General features: G+C 45.1%; 1 long non-coding RNA gene and 1 pseudogene across 1 annotated transcript; one reads left to right on the top strand and one right to left on the bottom strand.

Moving 5' to 3' along the window:
- Nucleotides 1-557: 557 nt before the first annotated feature.
- Nucleotides 558-17915, bottom strand: LOC132655428 (uncharacterized). Its single transcript, XR_009593241.1, has 3 exons — nucleotides 17819-17915; nucleotides 1016-1164; nucleotides 558-663 (listed from the first exon to the last, which is right to left on the bottom strand). It is a non-coding gene; the product is annotated as an uncharacterized LOC132655428 (long non-coding RNA).
- Nucleotides 8183-12522, top strand: LOC132655062 (heat shock protein HSP 90-alpha-like; annotated as a pseudogene).
- Nucleotides 17916-22752: the final 4837 nt, after the last annotated feature.

Genomic DNA, 22752 nt, shown 5'->3' with positions numbered 1-22752 from the left:
ACGCCAAAGACATCGGGAGGACGGTAACACATTTTGGCTAATATTATGGTTTTTTTTAGCTAACTAGACAAAGTATTATCAGCTAACCTTTAAACTGATTGGTTCTAAGTGAGGTGAGTGAGGCAGGGCTTAGGGTCTTCTAGAGTACATCCAAAGTGTAGCCAGGTGCATAGATAAGAGGGGCACAACCAGAATGTAGCCAAGTGAATAGATAATAAAGTATGAGTAATGACACTATGGAATCATAAGGTCAGCTATGAACAACCACTTCCAGGAAGCAGAGTTGAAAAGTTTAAAATATTGAACTTAATTTCACCTTAGAAACAAAATGGAAGCTGAATACAGGGATGGCTGCAGCTTTGTCTCAAATAGCAGGCTACAACAAGAGACTATTTTATACATAGAATAATGAAAGCAAAAGAGCATAGAAGAAATAATTTAACCAGGAAATCACCAGATAATAAATATTTAAAATGTTTAAAAATATTTATTTTCTTTTTATTTAAGACAGCATGATGGGGCACTGAGGGGGAGTTCAGGCCCAGGAGGCTGAATGTGGGCACTTATACAAGTCTCAGGGGAAGGGTAGGTTGATGATCCATAGCACTGCTTGTCATTCAGCGGTCTCTGATGCCCAGGTGTAAAAGGAGGAAAGAGACGGGTCTTGCATTTTGGGAAAGGGAAGAAGGAATCTTGTTAGAGTGTAACTTAGGGGGATGGGGGTACTGGAGAGAAATGCATTTGGTTAAGGTGTTTCTACTATGCTGGTAGCCTGCTGATGTTTTGGAACCAAATAGGCTGGGCCTGTAAACTTCCTGGAGGGAGTGAGAACAGCACCTACCATTTCCCTCAAACCCAGATGCCTGGGAGATCTTAGAAGGTACTCAGTAAAACCTCTCTCTCTCTCTCTCCCTTGCTTCTCCTCTCTCTCTATTTCTCTCTCACACCTCTCTCTCTGCAGCAGTAGGCATTCCAGACTCAACTACGACGGCTGAATGGAGAGATGGAGCCTGACCTGAGCAGCATCTGGTGTGAAATCTAGCATTGTTTTCCTGGAATCTGGGTACCCGGAGAGCTTGTCAGAAGGTCACTGAGTCACAGGAGTCCTTGGGTAGCGGACTTGACATTTACTCCACAGCAGTTGTGAGGAAGAGGCTCTGGAATCTGGAATTTATAGAAATTAGAAGTCTGAGTAGGGGCTCAGGCAGGCTCCTTCTTTCCGTGACTGATTTGTTAATCAAGTAAGAACATGTTTTCAGGAACAGTCTCAAGAGACTATTTTCTCAGCATGCCGCACAGTTGCCCCTCACTTCAGGATGCAGCAATAAGAGGGCAACAGGCAGAAATTTAATTTCTGGTACTCTGTCACGCTCTTTGGTTATCTGGAAGTGGTAGCTAGAAATATTCTTTAAGTAATTTTCAGTTTTTAGCTTAAGTTTTGTAGCAATATCCAACTTGTCATCCAAAGATGCCTTTTTTCACGAGGAATCAACATACTACAAGTGAAATCTCCTTGTCCTTTCCTGGAAACCCCTGTGAGCTGCCTGTGAGCTGCCAAATGGCTCTTCCCCAGTGTGTAGAAAACAAAACTACTGTGATAGCAAACATGAAATACCTGGTCTGTGTTATTATCGTCAGCAACATCACAGCTGCTCCTGAGCTTAGGAAACACCTGACTGTTATTAACTGTAAAGCAGTGACTATGCACAAGGAACCCAAGACACAGCATCCACTTGTACCCAGTACATATAGACTCTCTGGCCACCTGCTCAAGCGAATCCTTGATGACCATTTTATGAATGAATGAGTGAGTGGATGAATTAATGAAATGCTTTTGTTTGCGGCTGCGGTGGGGAGGAGATAAGAGATCTTTGAACATTTCGGAGATTTTCTTTGAGTCAGAACTCTGACGCTCACACCTCAGAGAATCTTCCAGAGTTCATCTCTCCCAAGTTGTTTTCTGCATGAATCACTCTGAAGTTCTCTCCAGACACAGTGGGACTCCAGAGTGCCCGCGATGTAAGCCCACAACGTGTGAATGTGTAGGAAGTGTTTTTAAGATTCTCTTTCCTTGTCATCTTGCCTTTTGGTAGATGACACAATTAAGGTGCAGTATGTAGGTGGACATTTTTCTAGATTATGAAATAAAGGAGGCTAGTGGGTGACTGCAGGGGCCATGACATTAACGAAGCCAGAGTTAGGAAAGGCAGAAAAAAATCCCCTCACAGTATGTAAAGAGCCACGGGATGAAAGACTAATAAAACAAAGCAATCGAAAACATACACCCAACACTTCAGGAAGCAATGACTACAAAGGCAAAGATCTTTTTGTTAAATAGTTGAAACTTTCACTTTTTGTGCTCTTTTGTGGCGACACGCACACACACACCACCTCCATACAAAAATATAATGTTGTAGGCAAAAATTATTTATAAAGATAAATCAGGGGGTGGGTGAGATGGCTTAGTGGGTAAAGGAACCTGATGTCCGGCCTGACGACACACACAGTAAAAGGAGAGGACTGACTACTGTATGTTGTCTTGTAATCTCCACTAGTGTTCCATAGCCTGGATGGACCTGTATGTACACACACACACACACACACACACACACACACACACATACACACATACACACACTACATAAACTGTCATAAATTACCAGCTCCCAGAGTACCCTCTAAATATAAATGTGGCAGCCCTGAGTAGTTTATCTTCAAGTGAATTGACCACAGTGAATTAGTGATGAGGCTGAGATCATTAGCCATGACGGCTGACTCTTGGTTTTGCTCACCCAACAGTGATCCATCTTTGAGGGCCACCTTACTAACTGAGGAGCACAATCAACTTCCAAGCTCGAAGCGACACACATAAAGCTTCCGAATGGACAGGAGTCCTCCCATCCAGGGCAACTTGATATATCCCTATAGAAGACCATCTAAAGAAGTCAGGTTAGAACTAGGGGGTTGTAGGAGGAAGGACTAAAGACACAGGAAGGGAGAGAAAATGAAGAATGGAAGGTGATAGCCTGGGGTCGTCAATGGTGCTTCCAAGAGCTAACCAAGAAAGAGAGCGGTTATCTAAGGGAGACAAGGACCTGAAATGGACTTCCAGAATCCACATTAAGATGTAATGTCGGAAAATGAAAACATAAACTCTAAGTGGCTCTTATAGGTGCTGAAGAGCTTATTCTCAGCTAACCCTGGAAGGCTCTATGGGAGGGAATCTTTTTCCTGATCATTGGTATGACTTAAAATTTCATTTGTGCATTAACAACATTAACTCTCCAGTGAATGGGGTGGGGGTGGGTTTAGGGTGATGGGGCTAGGGTAGGCAGAGTTTGAACACTCCAGAATTCTACTGCCTTTTGCACCATAGGGGTTGGGAGAAGGTCACTATGGCCAGTAAAAGGCAGTGGTCTCACCTGTTTAACTTGCTTGTGTGCTAGGGTTGGCATCTGCCAGGGACAGGGCCCATCCTAAGTACCTTCATCCAGTACTGCAAGACCCCTTGTGGGAGGTCATGAGAATAGGCCGAGATGGCCAAGGTGTGTAAGTTGTGGTTTTCATCAGACAGCAAACTGCATTCGGCCTGGGGCTGTTCTGCTGTTGGGTGGTCAGCTGGGAGGGTCCCATCTTCAGGCGAAGCAGCAGACATAGGTGCCTTCAGCACACTCACCTGACTTGCAGTTAGAGTTTGAACATCAAGATCAAAGTAGTGTGTGCCATCATCTCTCGAAGCTAATTTGTCTCTGTGTCTACAAGACTCTTTTGGCAACTGCTTGGGGCCCGAATATTGGAACAAGTTATTCCTGTGGGTACCAGGACAGGTGCCAGCAGCCCAAAGATTTCCAGCACCCACCTGTGGTCTGTCCAGTTATGGCCTATAAGCCTCTTCTTAGAGACAGCTGCAGGGGAGAGGATGTTGAGGGCCTGGTCTGAGCTGGTGCCCACTGCCAGCACAGTCCAGGATGTGCTAGGTCCCACATTGCCTCTTCATGTTCTGCTGTGCACCAAGTATATCCGAGAGGTCCTGTCCCCAAACCCACTGCTGGGCTGCTGGCCTCTGAGTTTTAAGCCAGAGCTGTCTTACTCTGATGATCCCTGCCCTGAGCTTGCCAAGCTGCCCTTAGAGTGCCCATATAGGGAGGATGTCTACTGTGGCTTCCAACGTCCCCATTGGTTGGTGTACCTGCCTATTTCACTGGATAGTGCTAGCCAAAGGGCTCAGGCTACCCTCTGGAGTAGCCTGCCCATGTAACATTCCTCCTGCTACAGACTTCTCCAGCCCAGGGCCCCTGGACAGCACAGATGCATTCTGTTGCACTTGAGGTGGAATAATGGCCTGGGTGCTGCCTGCTTTTCTTGTTGCCCTGGAGGGTGCTGGGGAAGAGTAGAGATGGGTGGGGGTAGAAGTTCCTGGGGAAAAGATACCTTCACCCACATATGGCTGTCTACACAGTTCACTTGCCCTGCGATGGACAGTTGCTGTGTTTCCTGTTCCCCCATTATATTCTAATGTTAAATCACTTAGGTTGAGAGTGTATTTTAATAATACCTAATTTCTCTATGTTCTGTTTGAAGGTTTCTGTCTAAATAAAATTGTCTTTTGAAATTCTAAAAAAAAAAAAAAATCTGGATGGGGTAGTGTGTGCTTACAATCCCATCACCGGGGGAAGCAGAGACATAGGAAGCCCTGGAGCTTTCTGTTTAGCCACCCTCGCCCATTTGGTAAGCTCCAGGCAATGCTAGATCCTGTCTCTAAAACCAAACAACAAAAACAAACAAACAAACAAAAAGTGATGGCATCTGAGGAGCAACACATAAGGTTGCCTTCTGTCCACATGCACACCCATTTATGCACACACGTACATATGCACACAGAGACAGGAAGGAAAGAAGGTAGAAAGGAGGCAAGAGTGGAAGGGAAAAAAGGAACCCTGTAGGAGACAGTTCATCGATTCTATTCAATTGTTTGCCACATGAGAATATGGGCTTTTTAAGAGAAGAGTAAAAGATGGCAATTGTTATGTAAAGTAATTTCATTTAAAGTATATTTCCGGTTAACTCAGTTAAAAAACCAAACTACAGAAGCAGACAAACCTGCCTACGAGCTGGGTTAGGGTACCACAGTTTAGTCTTCGAACTGTACCCTGAGTTTCCACATTGGGTGCCTCTGGATCATAGCATGACTTACTTTACGTCATGCAGGACTTTGGCTTAAGCCAGCTCTGGTGACTAAGACGGTTTATCAATTTGACAGGATCTACGTTCACTCAAGAATGAAGCCCCTGGACAAGCCTGTGAGGGATTCTCCTGATTAGGTGGAGACCAGACGTGGGCAGCAGCATTTCATAGGCTGGGGCCCTGGACACGGCTGTCACTCAATGTCACCGTTGTTCCGCTTTATGGGAGATGGCCACGCCGCACAGAGTGCCCTGCGAAGAACACATTCTTTGGATACTGGAATATACTCGCTCTTCCCTACTCTAGTCTTGCTGACCTGTCAGCTATCCCATCTCTCCTTAGATCTGCCTTCTCGACACTGATAGTTAGGTGCAGAACACAATCCTTTATTTCTCTCCCTTTCTAGTTTCAGGAAGATGAATCACACGGTGACTCCGTGAACTTATAGCACTACTTTGTAAAATATGAGCCTTTTTCTTTTTTTCTTTTTTTTTTTACAAAACCATATGTAAAGTTACGGGATAAATGAAAAATCTCCACTTCTTGATGGAAACGACGCTCTTTCGAAACGGCCCGTTGATAACAGATCCCATCCCATAAGCCATCCCCGTGGAGCTTATCCTACAGTTCTCCCCGGGGAGAACTGGTTACCCGGCACCGGAAGTGCTACCTGCTTTCTGTCTTACCACAGCTGGCTCGCTGGATGTGTTGTTTTGAAAAGCAGCGGGGCGATAGCAAAAACATTTTTCCTCTCAACTTGACACCCCAGAAGGCACGAGGTGCCGATGCCAGCCGGGAATGGAAGCAGCAAGGCCTTGAAAGCCATACATTTCATTACACCTTACTTTGGGTGCCCGTAAGACTGAGCAGCCATTGCTAAGTGCGGGGGGCGGGGGCACTGCAGGGACAGGCTCTGGGCGTGGCCTTCCCGTTGCAGAATGCGGTGGGACCCAGGCTTCCGGTTTTGCCCTGCACACCCACAGTACCCCGCAAGGGGAAGGTAGAATGTGTTTTGTTTTTAATTCAGTCCGACACAGAAGTAGCCATGCCATAATGGGCACTCAGGGCGTTTTGACAAACGACACCTACCCTGAACGTTCTGCTCGCCTGATTGTCTTTCTTCAACAGTTCACTGAAGAGAGAGGGGCTTGCCTGACAACCCGCATACAAGATTTGTGGGACGCACCTTTCTCTTGCCATGAACTTCTCATCCAAATCATAGAGATAGGAGACATTTTTGTCTTGTGGAGAATGTCAAGTACTCACTGAGGCAGAGGGAATGGAAGAGGAACGGATTTGTTCCCCACAGTCAGATTCTCTGCCGGCATACAGCCAGTTTGCTTCATTTATGCCTGTCCCTGACTGCTCTAATCCCAGTGGGTTATATTAAGGTAAATCTCGAATTATCTTAACATTTTATATGTATTTTTTAATGCAGCTTTTCTCTAAAACACACAATACCATTGTTAGGCCTAAAGGTATAAAATAATTTCCAAATATAAAAGGTCAAGGCCCGAGGGATTGCCCAAGTGCATAAAAGCATTTACCTTGCGAGCTTGACAAACTGAGTTTAATCCCCAGAGCCTCCAGCAGGAACAGAGCCACTTCCCAGGATCTGACCCCTGACCTCCACACATGCCACATATATATATGGCAGCAGATACCCCTTAACACGGAATCTGCTTTGGACCGAAGTGAGCCCATCCCATGCCAGAATCACAGGCTTCCAAATTCAGCACGTAAGATCTCCGTGACCTTGGCCAGTCCCCCATAGCCCTAGCCCCAAAATTTCACCTGCAACCTTAATAAATTCTGCTCTATCGAGAGAGAATAAAGTTACCTCTCCCACAGAGACACAGAGCTACTGTGAGGGTCACATGAGTCTGTGCTTAGCCCCATCCTCCATTGATTCCAAAAGCAAAGGAACTGAGATGCCCTTGGGGCAGCGGAGCTACAGGCACCGTCCCCAGCTCCTGCTGGAGGAAAGGGCTGTGCACTAGCATCACCACGTATTTGAGGCTCTTATAGGTGTTAGTGAAAGGGCCCCAGAGGAGAGCCAGTGCCTTGCAGCCACCTCTGAGGGGCAAACTATGCTGGACATCCCCGGGGCCTTTAAAATGCCACTGCCGCATAGCAGGCCTAGGTAAAACTCATCATCCTCAGTGTGAGCCGGGTTGATGTTTTCCCCATGGTAGCTACCCTGACTCACGCCATTGCTCAAACCTGACATGCTTGATGGGTCCTCTGACCACTGTCCTGATTCTCCTGGGATTCTCTGTTTTCCTCTCGCCTAGCTCTAATAACCTGATAAAAACACTGTTTTCAATTTTATCACATCTGGATAAATTAGCTTTCTCTCTTTTCCAGCTGAAATATAACCTTCCGTGGGGGCGTGGGATCTTTGTCTATTTTGTATCTAATGCAATTGACAATCAATTGAATGAACAAACAAACTGGTTGATTCATAAACTCTGTGAATGTCCAGAGAAACACCAAAAGCTCCCTCAATTAGCAGATCACAGAAAGCTGGGATGATCTGGCTGAATCAGAAAAATCGTGGGAGGGGGATTTCAACATTTGATTTTTTTTTTTGAACCATATAACATGCATATTTGCATCTTAGACGTCACTGGTTCTGACGTCACCCCCATCTTGACCATGCCTGACCTCTCCTTCTGCCCTTGCTCTATAGAGCCCTCTCTCTCTCCTCTCTCTCCTGTACCCATAGTTTCTGTCGCATCTCAAAATAGCAAGTATTCTTGCTGCTGCATATGCGTCTATACAGATCTTTTTTTGTGTAAACGAATGTTTTAAGAAAAGTGTGAAAACGAACTTCAGTTTCAAAAACAGAGATGTTCTAATTAAATATGCCTATATATACATACATATCAAATCTTGAATAGGGACCCAGAAACCAACTCTGCAGTCTCTAGAGGCCTGAGAAACTAATATAAAAATGACTGCTTTGATGGGCATTAGGTCACATTGCCAGGGGCCGATGACGAAGGTTCGTTGAGTAGCAGGTGAAGTGAGCTCTTGGTTTCTGGGGGATTCACCAAGCGTTTTCCTAAGGATATCTTCTAGGCTCCAGACCCTCATCCTTATGATAGAAGAACTCATTGGTGCTATGGCACCTGAGGCAAGTGCCTCCCAGAGACAGAGAATGCAAACACGCAGAGCTACAGCTCAGTGTGAAGAAAACAGAAGGCGATGTGAGCGGGGAGGCGTTCAGTGTTATAAACCATCTCCACAGTCAGCAGCGGGAGCAGCGTGATTTCAAGGCGAAGCCAAGAGCCCCGCCTTCCAGTCTCCAGCACGCTGAAACGTAACTGAGGTTTTAAAATAGGCGTGCGTTGTTTCATCCTCCTAGCCTCTTCCGATTTTCACGGCTCTCCTGTTCCTGCCCTCAGGTTTAGGCAAGTGAATTATTGTTCTACCCTAATTCCCCCAGCAACGAAAACATAAACAGTATCCACAAGATACCTGAGACAATGATAGTGCCAGCCTTTTACCGGACGTTGCTCACAGGGAGCCCATGGCTAGCCATTAATACTCTGTGATAAACAATGCAAGGATGTGGGATGCGGCCTAGTGATAAGCACCATGAATTTCAATTCTTAAACCTCTATGCAGAAAATGAATTTCTTCTTACTACATGAAGACCTGACCAGCTCTAGGTCCAGTTCGTGATTTTTATATAATCTATGAGTTTTAATTACACAAACAAGTAAAGTATAAAGGGGCCACTTTAAGTATAACATGTAGACTTATTTCTCACAAAAATTATTTTTCTACATAAAGAAGTTGGTAAACTCCAGTGCCAAAATGTATCATAATCAAAAGGTCTTGAATTAAAGCCAAAACAAAACCAAAAAAGACTTTGATTTCTTCGCCTTCCATTCAGTTGACTGACATAGGCAGCCATGTTGGTGTGGTTGAAAGCAGTGCTATTTAAACTGTTGTGTGACATTTCTTCGGTGGTGGCTATGGCTTCCGTCCTGAGGCCTGGCCGTGCAGTGTGTTCTCCCCACAGGGCTGTTCCACCACGCCAGAGCAGGAAGCTGTTTCACACCGTTCAAGTCTTTGCTTCTCCCCTCCACCACACACACCTGCTAAGGAATTTTCAATTGCAGAACTGGAAGGGGAGCAGGCCCCCTACTCCTCTAGCTGATACCGGTACCCATCCCCAGGAGAGCCCTAGAGCCACTGAGCAGTGTCCTTAGAGCAGGGGCTCCTCACGGAAACAGCAACCTTGTTATGAGATGTGACACCGCCCAAGTAAGTGCCCTTCAGTCTGTTTACTGGGTCCTCCCAGAGGACCCAGAAGTCACAGCTCAGTGGCTGGAGGAAGGGCCCAGGCAGAACCTGGAACTCTAGCAGTTGCCATGGCAGCAGCAGGACTATGTAAAGCTTCCAGAAGCAGATCTGTCTCAAGAGTTTATAACACAGCCATATGCTGTCTGTGTGCAATCGGTGCTGGGGGGAAGACGGTTCACTGTTTTTCCACCCCCTCCCTTCGTCAGCTTGCGTTGAGATTATTTGCTGACACTCTGGAGATGAGGGTCAGATGAGGTCTCTGACCTGGGTCTTCAGGGGATTCTGCAAGGGGAGAAGCTTGGCTCTTTCTGCTTGTTTGGAAGGAGCACGACAAAGCAGCCACTGCTATGTGTTTGGCCACTGGCAAAATGTCTGGTCCTGTGTCAACTCGTACCCCTTACTAAGTGCAGAATGGTTGATCTAAGAGCACAATTGATTCCACTGTAATAATAGGATCACTTAGACATACTACGAGCTCTCATACAGATGGTGAAGGGATGCACCTTAAATGTATATTTGGTTGACAAACACCAACAGGTTATTTTCTTTTGTTCTTTCTTTCCTTCCTTCCTTCCTCTTTCCCTCCCTTCCTTTCTCTCCCCATCCCTTCCTCTTTTCCTTTCCTCATTTGTTTTCTTCTTTCTTTTCTCAGTGTCCCAGGCTGACCTTGAACTTTCTATGTAGCTAAGAATGACTTAGTACTTTGGACCCTGCCGCCTCGACCTCTCCAGTGATGAGATTACAGTTCCGCACTTTCCGCAGGGCTGGGATGGAAGCCAGGGCCTTGTGCACCCTGGACAAGTGCTCTATCAACGGAGTTGCGTCTCCAGCTCTGGGACTGCACATTCTATGACAGCCGGAGCGGACCATGGACTCCCCAGATTAAACATTGTTTCTGGCGGCGCTCCTCGTGGTTTGAGTCTGTGGCCTCACCAAAGGAGGTTGTCCCACTCAGTGTAGTATATTCTCCTGTCCTCCAAGCCCTGAGAAGCTGAATAAAATAAAAGGCAGACAGGAAAGAAATTGCCTTTCCCTTTTCATTGCTGAGCTGACACCTGATTCCTTTTTCTTTTTTATTTATTTATTCATTCATGCATTCATTTGGTGCCAAACCAGATGAACAAAAAAATAAATAAGAAGGAAAGAGCATGCCTGCTCCTAGATGTGCTGAAGGAAAAGGCTGATTGTAGCTTTGTGAGAGAACATAGCCAGAGGCAGGGGCATCTGGGAGAGTCCAGAGTGGACATGACCCTGAGCCAGGAGAGAAGGTGAGGGGAAGGAAGAGGAGAAAGAGGAGCGTGCAGGCTTAGATTTTTCACCAAACCTACTTTATTTGGGTTTTTTTTCTTCTTATCTCATCTATATTAACCTTTTAAAGCAGGATGTGATTGGGCACTATTTCCACTCACAAGCCTTGCTGAGTTGCAAGATCTAGGGAAGAAGCTTAGGGTTTGTTCTCGGTACTTTGGAAAACAAGCCACCAGGGCGATTCCTCTGTCAAGTTGCTTTAACTTGTGTTCTCCTAAGACAGAATTAAAACTACAGGGGATGAAGAAAAAAATAGGATGAAACTTAAGCCATCTTAATTTTTGTCCTTTCTAGACATGTATGTCTCAGCTTGGAATTTAGGAAGACTCTCAGAATCGGAAGAAGCTTTCAGAGCTGCTGCGATACTCCTCATCCACTTCTGGGGATGAGATGGCATCTCTCAAGGACTGCTGCACCAGAATGAAGGCAAACCAGATGTACATTTATTGTATCGCAGCTGAGACCAAGGACCAGGTCTAACTAACTCAGCCTTTGTGGAATGTCTCCGAGAGCATGGCTTAGAAGTCATCTATCTGATTAAGCCCATTGATGAGTATTATGTGAAGGAATTTGAGGGCAAGACCTCAGTGTCAGTTACCAAAGAAGGACTGGAACTTCCAGAAGAGGAAGAGGAGGAAAAAGAAACAGGAAGAGAAAAAGACGAAATTTGAAAACTTCTGCAAAATTATGAAAGATGTTTTGGAGAAAAAGGCTGAAAAGGTGGTTGTCTCAAACCAATTGGTGGCCTCCCCATGCTGTGTTGTCACAAGCATGTATGTGCGGACAGCAGCCATGGAGAGAATCCTGAATGCTCAGAGACAACTCAACGATGGCAGCAAAGAAACACCTGGAGATAAACCCTGATCACTCCATTATTGAAGTCTTAAGGCAGAAGGCAGAGGCTGACAAGGATCTGGTCATCTTGCTGTATGAAACTGCACTCCCGTCTTCTGGCTTCAGCCTGGAAGAATCCCCAGACACATGCTAAGAGGATATATAGGATGATGGAGCTTGGTCTAGGTCTTGAGGAGGATGATCCTACTGTGGATGATAGCAGTGCCACTGTGACTGAAGAAATGACACCCCTGGAAGGAGATGACAGTGCATCACACATGGAAAGATGTAGACTAAGGCTCACCAGAAGAGCTGCGTGTCTTACGCTTACCCTCATTCCTTATGATAATATCTTTTCCAGGATTTTTGTTTATTTTTTTTAACATTTAAAACATCTATGGCATGAAAACTAAAGGAAGATAAAATTCCATTCTACTTATGATCCTGTGATACTATAGGTTTGATTCACCAGGTTGGTAGAACATACTTGTAAGACCTATTGTTAGCTTAGTGGTCTGAAGGATTTAGCTGTTGAGCTGGATTCTTTAGTAGACCCAGTCATTTGTCACTTTATGTGTTCTGAGACATGCATGTTTAGGATTTTTAGACACCCTTGCCTTCTTTCCAATCCCCCAACCTTAGGAGATCAGTAGGGAAAGGGGCTATAGACCTTTTTTATCTACTTCCTGCTGATTAGGGTCGATGAGTCTTTAGGGGATTACCAAACAGTCATCAGGATACCAGCAGTCCAGTCCAAAGGCCAACACCAAACAGCAATACTAAGTCAGCAAAAGCCACAAGACTCAGTTGGATTGCCCTGAGAAGTTCTCTGGAATGTCTTTTCTCTTTGATGTTAAAGCTCGGAAATCACCGCAGTGATGTCAATCCAAAAAGTGATACCTCACTCTATGGAGGAGAAAGGGACTCTATATATGTCCTCTTCTCAGAGTCCACCTACAGATGTTCTTAGCTGGCCAAAGTCACACCCCTCGCATGAGAGAGAGCTCACAGCAAAACATCACGTGTCCTCTCACAAGTCAACCTCCAACAAAACATCACGTGCCCAGCTTGCAAAACATCACATGACAAAATTGAGTCTTCAAGGAAACAAGAAACTTCCACTTCAAGAGGGGAACCAGGTATAGCAGCCAGGAGGCTCAAAGGTACAACAAGAGCAGGTAGCCAAAATGGTTTGTTTATAGAAGGAAGAGCAGCCCCCATGGGCTGGAGAGTTCAAGAAAGGAGTTGGGGTCTGGCAGTCAGGAGGGTAGGGACTGAGGGATGCTGGGAGAATTTAGCTGCCAGCATTGGCTTTGATATGTTAAATAGGCACTTCAGCCATTTGTCTCCAGTTTGATTTAGTCAAGTGCTTGTAGAGGTCTTCACAGTAGCCAAAAGGTGAAAACAACCCAGATCACCACCAACTGATCAATGAATGGATGGATGGATGAATGAGATGAGATAAGCGTATAATAGGATACATTTCAGCCTTAAAAATTAATGCAGTTCTGATATATGCTACAGCATGAATAAACCTGGAAGACATTACGCTGAGTGAAATAAGCCAGCACAAAGGGCAAACAGTACATTATTTCTCTTATACCAGCTATCTATGTGATGGCTAAAGAAACTCCATGTCATGCTAGGCATCTATTTTGGTACCAAATAGCCATTTTTCTCTGATGCAAATTCCTGGAAGGTAAGTTCTCCGACAATCTGGACTCCTGACTTCCTTGACCTTCACCCAAAAATGTGCAGCTGCGACCATCTGCTTTGTTATGATATGACACTGTTTTGTTTGTTTTTGGGGTTTTGTTGTTGTTGTTGTTGTTGTTTCTGTAACTCAGCAGACATTCAAGGACTGTTTTGAAGTCACCTTGACCATCAAATCTTGGCAGAGCAGAACAGCTCTCATGGTTTTGACCTTTCAAAAGCCTTACTTCATCCATCTCTGTGTGGCACATTTCTGGTTTGGCTTAGAGGCGACAGCCCCGTAGCAGTTTTAATAAATTTGTCTAATTATAATTTAAATTGAGTCTGGAGGTCTTCCACCAGGGCTCTTGGACTGTACACCATCTAGAGCAGCCAAGCTCATAAAACTTGGAGTAGACTGTGGCTGCCAGAGGCTTCATGGAGGGAAGACTGTGACTTCATACTGGGTACAGAGTTTCTCTTGGAATGATGAGCAACCCTCTGGACATGGACCCAAGTGGTGGTTGCACAGCATTGGGAATGTTCTTAACGCCATTGAGCACTCATTTTACAAAAGCTAAAAGTGTAGGTTTTAAGTATGTTTCACCAGCATTATAACAACCAGCTAGAATCAAATCTCTTAAGATGAGGGAAACATGGAAATTATCTAGAATGTCCTTTCATCTGTAGGCTTGACCCCTAGTCCCAGAGAAAGACTGACATTTCCAAACTGAGCCTATTTACTTTTCTTTTTGCATTCCTCTTGGGCAGAGGGTTGAGGTGGGGACTGGCTCAGGAGATTATAGAGACTGTCCGTTCTACTGATTGCCTGCAAGGTGAACCTGAGGAAAGCCAGTGGCTTGTCGGTATCCTAAAGCTCGAGATCCAGTGTGGCTGACGGTGCAAACCACAGACTAAGGAAGATGGAAGATGAGAGGATGGGTGTCAGCTCAGCCATGAAATAGAGGGAAAAGCAATTTCTTCCCCTCCCCTTTATTTTATTCAGATTCTCAAGGGCTAGGTGATGGAAACATGCTGAGTAGAGCAATCTCTTTTGCTGACTCCACAGACTCAACTGCTATCTCAGCCAGAAACAATGTTTAACCTGAGAAGTCCGAGTCGCCTCAAGTTTACTAACTTAGACTATCAGAACCCCAGGGGTGTCTGTCTGTCTCCCCCTCTCTCTTCTCTCTCTCTCTCTCTCTCACACACACACACAAACACACACTTACACATGCACTTACATTTTACTGAAAGATAAAAGGCTCAAGAATCAAGTGTTTCCTGAGATGCATGCTTTAAGAATTTAGTGGTTGAACTGATGGGCTTTTTGATCTTCATATGGGTTCCCTAGTAAGTTCAGCTGTCTATGACATGGACTCTGTTGCCTGCTTTTGATCACTTTGCCTTAACTGGGCTGCCAAGCCTGACCTCAGTAGATTAGAAGGAGCTCAGTCCTGATGTGAACTGATGTGCTGGAGTGGGTTGGGCCCTCTCCTTTCCTGAAGACAAGGGGAGTGGAAAATAGGAGGAAGAGGGTGGGAGGAAGGGACTGGGAAGAGAGGGGGAAGGAGGCTATGACTGCGATGTAAAGGAAATATATACATTAAAAAATAATTTAGTGGTTGGAATAATATGGCTTTGAAGTCAGGCTGCATTATGTCCAACAGTGTAGTAATCAAGAAGAAAATAATTATGAACAAATTAAAGAAAAATATTTGAAAAGATTTCCTACAGTGATCAGTTATGGGCTGTTTGTCACTTCCCCCTTCTATTCCCATTTGCTCAGGACCTCAGTTGCCACACAGCTGGTCTCAAATACCGAAAAAAGACGTGTGCCCACGTGTGCCCATGGTAAAGATTTTTTTTTTTTAAAGCAGAAACTTTTTAGATTCGGACGATTACGGATTGTGCCTTCATTTTTGTCTTGAAAGTTCTTCAGCCACTTTTGCAATGTTAGGGGACATAAATTAGAAAGTAAGTTAATCATTGTCCTCATACAATTGAAAAACCTATGGAAAAATCCATACTGGAAAGAGGAGTATTTTAAGTCCTCAACACTTAAAATTAATTAATCAGCCTCTCTCTGCTTAATGCTTTTTCTGGAAACTGTCTTTTCCTAGTATTTCGCCCTGCCCCCTTTTTTTAAACAGTCTTCAATTTTTCAAAAAAAAAAAAAAAAAAAGATGGATTGGGACCTTCATTTGTGCCTCAGGTACCCTGTCCTTGTTCTTAGGAAGATGGAAAGCCTTTTCAAAACCCCTTTGCAAGTGAGCTCTCCAGGCAGTTACTTTCCCTTTATGGTAATGCAAAACAAAATGTACCATTAGTCATTCAGCTCGGCTCCCTTTGTGAAAACCATTGGGCCATGTAGTTAAAAACTGAAGGATAAATCACATTTACCTAGTGGATGGAACTTGACAATTTCTCCATATGCTAACGCTTAAAATTGACATGGAAAGCATTGCCAAGAAGTGCTGACCAGATAGTTCCAAAGAATGAACAGATTTAAAGTTTGAGAATTAATTGCTACGATCACTTGTACCTTTGCATGCAATTAAACAACTTCAAGAGTGCTATTTACAAAATTGCTGCTTCCAAAGCCAGTCTATGGAAAAGGTCACGGTCCCAAGTAATTTTTTTTTTTCAGACACGTAGGTCACTAATGAATAGCCTGCAGGGATGCCCTTCTTAATAGACCAACAAAGTAGGTCCCCATTTGCACCATTTATTTCTTAAAATAGTTGACATCAGGCCTAAGGACCATCAGTTGGAAAGTGGAAGCCTCCAGAGCAGGAAAATATAAGACACCATCTCCAAGTGCAACCCCACCTCCTATGGTCATTGCCCATTCTCTGGGCAAGCATGCGGTGTACCCAAGAACCTTCCTCTAAGAAGCTGAAATTTCCTACTAATTTTAATCAAACTCATTTGTTGGGTAATGATTTTCTTTAAAAAAATTAGTTTTAAAAAGTGGTAATGGCAGCCCCAAATAACATTACCCCATGGCAGAATTCCACTGTTTTTAAAAAGACTTTTTAAAAATTGATGTTTTTGGCCCTTTTCTGGGTTGCAGGCACTGTATATGTAATAAATAAATAAATCCTTTAAAAAATTGATTTTCTTTTCACAGCATTCACCCCAATCCCATTCATCTCCCCATCCCTTCATATCCACCCTCTGCCCTTGCAACCTTCCTCCCAAAAGAAAATTTAACCCCCGCCCAATCAAAACAAAACAAAAAGAGCCCACGTCTTATCTTGCTGTAGCGCTTCACAGTGTTTCCCACAGAATACCCTGTGTCCACACACATTTACTTGCAAATGTTCATTGCAATGAGTCATTGGTCTGGTTCAAGGCCTTTGGCTTCTGCTCCACCATCAACCCTGTATCCTCACCGGGACTCCTCTCAGAGATCCTGTTGCTGCCCTGTGTCATGGAGAGCCTGAAGTTTTGGTTCTGCAGGACTGGCCCCTTTATGCAACAGTTCATAGACGAGGTAGATGTTGGGGTGGGCCAACCCAAAGCCCTGGATCTGGGCCTGCGTGGTAGCTGAGTTGGTCAGCCTACCAGCTTTCCTGCACCCGTACCACCAAGGCCAGCTCTCCAGGACTGCCCTGGCTGGCTTACCCAGTGCCACCAACGGCAAGAGGTGGGGCTAGCTCTTCCAACCCTCACTCCCTCAGACCATCTTACCCACACCCCTGCAACCAGGGCCAACTCTACTGTGATGCCCAGGGGAGATTCAGGGAAGCTGGCAAGAGGTGGGGCCAGCACTCCAGTGTCACAGTCAGTGATGTGGAGTGGGGACAGCTCTTCAAACCTCTTGGACATCAACACGGTCCCAAGTGTCAGTCCAGACCAGGGATGTCCCTATGGCCTTTGGTGGTAAGATGAGGACGTTGACACAGACCCCTCTGCTGAGTGGTCATGGACCCAGACATGGCCCTTAGAAGCAGCATGGGCCAGGTTTTCACCATGGCTTCAGGTGGGAGGCTACTCACATCAGACTATTCCTCTCCACCCTTGCGTGTCCAGTTCTTCCTGTCTTCTTGGTGCTCAAGCCATCCAGCTTCTCTTTCTCTCCTATTTCTCCACCACATACCAGCACATCGTAGTGGCTCCTGCTGCCTGTGGGCCTCTAAAACCTGCATTTTTTTTTCTTCAAAAGCCTCTAAAGCAGCCTCTCCCCCACCCTCTCTCTCTAAACTTGTCTGTGCATGACTCCGCAAGAGACTACTGTTTCTTTTTAATTAAATTAAACTCACGTTGTGATCCTTTGGCTTGCTGAGAGAGCCCTCTTTCTGTCTCTGCTAAAGAAGCATCCACAGAGAGGGAAATCTAAACTCATTTTACTATGAGCTAAATGTTTTGCATGAGTAAGCCTCCGCAGTCCTCATGGCCACTCTACAACTCAGAAGCCATTGCCCTGGGTCTGTAGCTGAGGAAATTAAAAAAAAAAAAAAAAGATGAAATGACTCACCCACATCCAGAATCAGAGTCTGTTCCTACATGGGGCTGACTTCAAAGTCTGTGAGTGTTTTTCCTCCTTCTCCTCCTCCTTCTTCTCCTCCTTCTTTTTCTCCTCCTCCTCCTCCTCCTCCTTCCTCTCCCCCTTCTCTTTTGAGTGTAGCTCCTAACAGAGTCTCACTATGTAGCACAGACTGGTTTTGAACTTGGGGCCAGGTTGACCCCAAGCACAATTCCCTTGTCTCAGCCTCCCAAGTAGTAGGATTTCAGGTATATGCCTGGCTCAAATCGCAACAAAGCTCACTTGAAAAACATTTATATTCATCAAAATTTCTCTAACTTAATTTCCAGAGCTTAATTTTCTAGAGCTAGACTGTCCCCGTGTTTAAATTACAGCTCACTTCCGACTCTTTAGTTGCTCCGGGTTAGGGAATACAATTAGAACATCATCTCCTACAATAACCCACATTTGCTGTGACCACGGGCTGAAAAGCCAGCCCTGTGCACATTCAGAGGAAGCAGAGTGTCTGGCTCTGGCTTCAAGCAGGCCTGTGGTTATCCAGTGAGCAGCAGTGTGACTCAGTACTGTGTAGAGGATGGCAAATATTAGCGGGCCTGTCCACTTTCACTATTACATAGGCAGGAGTGCGATGAAGGAGGGGAAGGGAATGAAAAGTAAGGGGAAGCAGTGAGGGACATCGGAAAGGTCCTCAGGGCCACAAGGCAAAGGCACACTAAAAAAGTACAGAGGCCGAAACTTCCACTTTACATAGTCAGGACAGTGGCTTTTCCTGCAGAGCAGGGGCTTGACAAAGCTTCCTTGTGTTGAGCCTTCTAGCTCTCGCTTGAGAGGAAACAGCGAAGCTTGGCAGACAACAAACGTCGCTGTGATGGCAACAGCGCTCAGACATCACGCCTGGTGGCAGAACAAGCTGCCGGAGTTCGTACCCTCCTCCACCCAGGATTTCCAGTTCTCAAGCGGGTTTCTGCCACCTTCAGGCATGGGCAGATGTATTTATTGATAACTTTATTGCGAACGAGATTGTTCCTGGTGGTGCCAAGCGGGCCCCTGCAATTTTGACAGGTGGAAGGGAGGCGGGTGGAGGTGGGCTTACCAACGTAGCCACCATGCCACCCCCTACCGTGCCACGTGGAGGCTCGGCAGGATGTGCCGATTCAGTTCCTGCTGGCATTTGTTCCGCGTGGATACGTGACAACTGTTACTAGGAAAAAGCAAACAGAGTGCACCCCCCTCGCCGCGACCCCCTCCTCACCCCAGTCTTCCCCCCTTCCTTGGAAACTCCGTTAGGGAGCTCACACTGCTGCTGAGCGTGGTTGTCAGATCTACACTTCATTTCTACATCACAACAACCCATGAGTGAGACGCTATCTTATCCCCATTTCCCAAGTAAGGGAACAATTTCAGGGCTGATAAGTTCTTTGTCTTGCCTGAGTGCTGTTTATACCCTAAAGTCCTCAGGAGGAGGTGGGGGGGGGGGCTTGTATATGAACAAGAGAGGGCAGGAGTCATCCCTTGTCCACATTTCCCTCTAATCAAGGTCTCCAACCTTGCTGGCTGTTTGGGGCATCTGACCCTTCAGATCGTCTGTATCCTCTTCTGGGAACGGGGGGTAATATCAATAATCGTCTCAAAAGAGCAGTGTGTGAATAAACAAGAAAACTGGAAGCCAGTACAGCCAGGCTGGCTTGTCTTTTCTTTTCTTCTTTTTTCTTTTCTGAATTGCTTTAGAATTGTTCCTGAATTCCTTCTACTGTCCCCTAACCCAAACTCTTCACTTCTCCAAAAAACAAAACAAACACACAAGTATTTCTCTGCTTATAATTTTATCTCCCATAGAATGTGTCCATTTTCAACTACATATTCAGTGCATCATACTGGCTTCTTAAGGGCAAGGCAAAAGGGACACCAACTCCAGAGCTGCTTCTTTCTCAGGACACTCAGGTTCTTAGCTGATGATAGCAATCCTATTTATGCTGATCATGGAATGTACATCTTTCTTTTAAAACAGATCATCACCCATGTGGCTTAACTCATCAGTATCAGAAAGATTCCAGGAAAAAAAAGTCACTGTCCTTTTAACCCTCCCTTCCACAATAACTCAAAAGGACCACGTGGTTCAAACACAGGGGAAGTCTTCTTTGTAGGAGGCACACTTGTAAAGCAATTCCCCTTTTCATTCTCTAGGTTACTAATTTGTTAATCTGCCTGTGTGGTATTGCTAAGATGCTTTCTACAGGACAGGCTGTAAATTCACATTCTTCTCTAAGCAAATTGTTTCTTCACAGAGCTGAAGCATGGGTTGCCCATGTGTTCCTTCCTTGACTCACCAAAAGCTCAAGGAATAGGATGTAGAAGAGAGAAGGCAAATTATATTTTCCCTTATCACTACCACCATTCAGTTTTGATACAGTCTAGGGATATTGGTGGGGTTCACTTTCTCTGCCAGTTAAAGAATTAAAAGTCAGGAAAAATCTTGAGTGCAAGAGGCAGCAGTGGAGAAATCTCAAAGACTGAAAACCAGAGTATACAGGGTCAGCAGTTTATTGCAGTGAGGAAACATACAGGGGGGGGGGGAAAGACCCTCCACTGAACAGATGGGGGATTGGTAAAGAAGGGAAAATCCAATCTCTTCTCAAGGACTGACGTGTTTAAATCTCTGAAGGAAGAGTTTTCCTCCCTCAATTTGGGGTTGGTCAGTTTGAAGAAGCTAGGATGGTTGATTGGTCTACAACTGCCTTTAATACATCCTTCTGGTCCCACCTTGAATTTACTGAGTCAGTCCATCAGCAGAAGGCCTGCAAATGGGAGACAAAGCCTAGAAGACCTTTGTTTTAAGTGGCCAGGTTGTCTCAAGTCAGGAGGGCCAAGAAGAAGCTGGCCATCTTGTAAATTCACCATCTTTATTATCTAGCCCTGGCCCCTTTCCCTGTCTGTCTGCCTTCCAGTAAGTCTGTCTAATTCTATTAGTTTTGTGTAGGGAAACTCAACCAAAGACAATCAGCCACGTCTTACATCTTGAAAGAAAGAAAAAAAAATGCAAGAGAAAGGCAGAGAATACCTTTTTGTCTTTAAACATATGGCTACCTGCAGCCCAGGGTCTTTCATTTCCTCTTCCCCTGTCTGGGTTTCCTGTTCTCACATTTCCTCACAGCTTCCTCCTTTCTGTCTTAGGTTCTTGTCTTAGAGATGTCTTTTCCCATGGCTGGGGTAGCTCCCCTGACTCAGGCCCGGCCGGCACCCTCTGCAATCCTCACAGCATCCCTCTGTCCTGACATTATCTCAGTGGTTTATATTCATTGCTGCCTCCCTCAACTTGAGGGTAAGCTCTTTCAGGGCAGAGACCTCCATTTTGCTTACTGCTACATTCCCAGATGTTTGCCACAATCTAGGTGCTTCTTAGCATTTCGTGGACTCAGTCATGGGAAGATGATCCAGATGAAGGCAAGCCAGGAAGGCTGTGCTGTGGGCACATTTAAGTAAGGGGTACAGTCAGGTCTTACAGATGGTGCCCTGTAGCCCTTAGAAATTGGAGGATCCCAAGCTTGCCTGCATCAGCCTCAACTCAGATCATAATCCCAACACTCAGTGGTTGTTCCAAAATATCTGTGTCAAGACTGCCAGGGTTTGAGTCTCTGCTCTGGCTCTTACTAGCCGATGTCTTACTACCAAAATGTCTTCCTCCTTCCCATGGGGCTATACAGCACCTTTCCTAAAGAGCCATGAAGATAAATGGAAATAATACATGTAGCAGGCCTAGCCTACTACCTGGAACAATGTGAAGCTGCGATAGGTTTTAGCCCTGAGTTTATGTCTTGATAAAACATAACTTATATGTGATGAACTAGTTATTTCCTGGGGCAGAACTCACTCATTGATTAGGGCATCCTTCTGTTAAAAAAAAAAAAAATGAAAGTCTCACAACTTTGTCAAGATGGTTCTCGCCAAACCCTCATGACTAGTCAATCATTGGGAGTTGGCATGCAAACAGAAACCCCATTAGCCCTTCCTGACTCATAAAGCTTTTAACAAGCTGTCAGGCAGGATTAGTAACATCGAGCTTGGTGCCCCAAAGCATATTGGGAATTAATTTTTTTTCCTCTGAACAAATGGCAAATTTAGCACAAGAGAGAGTAATAAGGCTTCAGCTCTTGGTGAATGGTGGCAAAGGGGAGCTCCTGTCTCTCCCACTGGCTTTGGCTCCCAGGCAGCACATGTTCTGTAGTCCGGATGCAGTCCTTAGGAGGAAGCAGCTCTCATGAGAACGGGGTGTTACCAGAAGAAGTCTTCCATATGGCTAACCAGCTCTCGGTGAATTCTTATGAAGTGTTATTCATGCTTTCTTACAATGCCTAGATTCCTATCTCTACCTACGCCTTTAATAACTTATCTTTAAATGACAATCTAGCAGCTTACTATTTTTTTTATCTTTATTTTTTTAGAATTGTCCATGGGGTTTGTTAAGAGGGTGAGGGATGAGCACGGAGGGACCTGACAGTCATGGAGCAAGAGCACAGAACAGAAGTGGGGAAAGAATCAAGAAAGGTTGAAACACATAAGCAGAGAGTAGATGATGTCTGTATGTCTTTAAGAAGTTTGGCTGTCTCAATAAAAGCAGAGTAGGAGAAGCTAGCCCCTAAGGACCGGCAGGGCTCTCTCATTTCTGGTGGAAGTAAAGCCTCTAGCTTTCTCCATCAGGTTCACCATTTTAGGAAATTACTTGCTGGCAGGGAGGGACTAATTTACAACAGAAGGGAAATGTACAGGGCCAACTATCTCCTCTTAGATGTGATGAGGAGGCATTTATGTTTAATGACTCTTGTGAGTTGAATTTTATTATTCTTACTTTGTTTAAAAAATGTTTGTTTTTCAGACTGGAAAGATGGTTCAGAGGTTGGGAGTGCTGGCTGCTCTTCCAGAGGACCCAG

This window comes from Meriones unguiculatus, chromosome 7 (assembly GCF_030254825.1).
Source record: "Meriones unguiculatus strain TT.TT164.6M chromosome 7, Bangor_MerUng_6.1, whole genome shotgun sequence".
In the NCBI taxonomy this organism is placed as follows: domain Eukaryota; kingdom Metazoa; phylum Chordata; class Mammalia; order Rodentia; family Muridae; genus Meriones; species Meriones unguiculatus.
Note: the sequence above shows the minus strand (reverse complement) of the source record. Positions and strands in the feature narration are given on the sequence as shown.